We start from the raw sequence: 2,634 nt of genomic DNA, 5'->3' as shown, positions 1-2,634 counted from the left end.
CCATGCTTCTAAGAGGTTTTGCTCATTCATTCTCATTTGTTTTTCTCTATTCTTGTCTGCCTATCTTATGTCAGAAAGTCATTCTTCAAGCTCAGACATTCTTTCCTCTGCTTGGGCTATTCTGCTATTAATATTTGTAATTGCATTATGAAATTCTTGTGTGTTTCAGCTCTGTCAGTTCAGTTACTTTTCTCGATACTATTTTGTCTGTCAGCTTGTTCAATTCTTATCTTGATTTTTAGCTTCCTTGCATTGGGTTAGAATGTATTTCTGTAGTTCAATTAACTTTGTACCTATCCATTCTGAATTCTACTTCAGAGCCAGAAAAATATGGAATACTTCACAAATACTTCAGCATTGCATAGGCGCCATGATAATCTTTTCTGTGTCATTCCAATTTTTGTATATGTCCTACCAAAGTAAGCGCTGTCCTTCAATTTTTAGGAGTTCTTTAAATAGTAAGGATATCAACGCTGTGTCTGTGGTATAGCCTATGAATATTATCTCCTAGTTGTCAACAGTATTTTGCCTTGTTTATGACTCACTTTGCAACGTATTTGTTCAGGGAATCAGATTTATAGCTCTTTCTTTCATTTCCTTTGGATTTGACTCAGAGTTCTATACCATTGTTAAAGAGTAATTTGCCTAAGTTTCTTCTAGTATTTGCAAGGTTTTCTTTTTACTTTTAGATACCTAAGTTATTTGGAGTTTACTCTTTTATATGGCATGAGGTATGGGCCAAATTTTATTTATATGGCTACTGTTTTTCAGCATCATTTATTTAAAAATCTATCTTGCCCCAGTGGTTTAAGATGCCGTTTTATCATATACTGAATTTCTCTGTGTGCTGGGGTTAATTTCTGTACTTTCTCTTGCCATGTTTGCCTGTACATCACTACTTTAATTTTACGGGTAGTGTATCACATGTTTTAGTGTTAGAGCAGAGCTACTTTCCTATCATAAACATATTTTCCAAAATTTCCTGGCTATTCTTGCATGTTTATTTTTTCATATGAACTTTAGTGTCACAATTTGATTCACTCCCTACAATAGTCTGTTGGCATTTGTATTCTTATCACATTCACTTTATATATTAATATATGGATAATTGTTACCTTTTAAATATTGTGTTGTTGTTTTGTTTAATTCTATTTCTGTACCCTTTAGTGTTGTCCTAACATTTTTCTGTATAAGATTTGCACATTTCTCATTAATTTTTTCTAAATATTTAATATTTATTATTGCCATTATAACTAAAGTTTTCCTACCAATATGTCATCGGTTTATTATTTCTGAGTAAAAAACAATTGATTTTTGAGAATTAATTTTATATTCTGCTACTTGACTGAATTATTTTATGATTTGACTTAGATTTAACATTGATTGCTGCTCTCATTGTTTTATGGTGCCGCTCCTATCCAAAATAGAGACTAGCTGACTTTTTATTTACTCCTTCTTGGACAACTAATTAATTTATCCTGCCTATTTGCATTGGATAATAGTACCAATACAATAATAGTTGGCATAGTGGGCATCTTTTTCTTGTCCCTGATCTAAGTTATAATACCTGTAGTGTTTATTAAAGAGAACACTGGAGGTACTAAGTAAGATAAAGTAATTAATTTCATCCCATCTTTCCCATTGAAAGAAACTATAAAACCTGGACAGAATGAAAAAAGAAGCTATTTGGTGATAATTATATGCAAACAAACAAGCAAACACATAACCAAACCTAAATCTAAACCCTATACCTTATATACAAATTAACTCAAAATGTAACACAAGTCTAAATGTAAACACAGAAAAATTATCTGTGACCTAGGATTAATCAAAGTGTTATTCATGAAACCAAAAGCATGATCCATAAGCACCTCCTCCCCTCAGTCATTATTGCAAAATATAGGGGGTTTTATTTGTTTTGTTGTTTGGGGAAGGATTATGAGTCCTCTCTTGTCCCATAGAATCCAAATAAGGTCTTCTTTTTCTTCTTTTCTCCTTCATCATCCTATTGCCAAAAGGTGTTTCTGCCTTCTTGTTTGTCTCTTTTTCTTCCCCAGAAGCTATGTCTTTTTAAATTTCCATTTAAATGTATTCTGTCCCTTTATATGGCATGATCCATTGTAAGTTATAATTGCCCCTTTAAATACTGTCTCCCCTTTAAATCATATATGTATATTTTAAACTCCTTCCCTTGTAGTTAATGTCACAATCTGCTTGGATGACATTTATGCAGTATTTTAGATTTAGAATGGATTGAATATTTTTAGTGTCCATTGCAAATCATCTTTAGGCTCCTTTGGCTAATCTCTCTGTTATAGCTTTCCCACAGTTTTTCTCATTCCATCTTTGCTTGCCACAAAGCCTTGTGTCTGTGCAAGAGCATTGTGACAGCCTGAGAGATCTGCACTGGGATTTGGTGGGATATTTTTCTCTTTTTACTTACAGGTATTTACAATTTCAGCATTGTATTCAAATTATGCTTTAGGCATACATTTGCAAAATTTAACTTTCACTTTTGATTTTTAAAGAATAAAAAGAGAACTTTCCTATTTTTTTGATTTGGAAAGGAAAATTTTGGATATTATATGGCAACCATGGTCCTTAGTTATCCAGAAGGATTGCTGAGTTCAATTT

At 32.3% G+C, this 2,634-nt stretch overlaps 1 pseudogene; it reads right to left on the bottom strand.

The window, feature by feature from the left end:
* Nucleotides 1–324: 324 nt before the first annotated feature.
* On the bottom strand, nucleotides 325–425 carry LOC126960208 (uncharacterized; annotated as a pseudogene).
* Nucleotides 426–2,634: the final 2,209 nt, after the last annotated feature.

The sequence above is a fragment of the Macaca thibetana genome, chromosome 7 (genome assembly GCF_024542745.1).
Source record: "Macaca thibetana thibetana isolate TM-01 chromosome 7, ASM2454274v1, whole genome shotgun sequence".
NCBI lineage: Eukaryota > Metazoa > Chordata > Mammalia > Primates > Cercopithecidae > Macaca > Macaca thibetana.
This window is presented reverse-complemented; position numbering and strand designations above follow the sequence as displayed.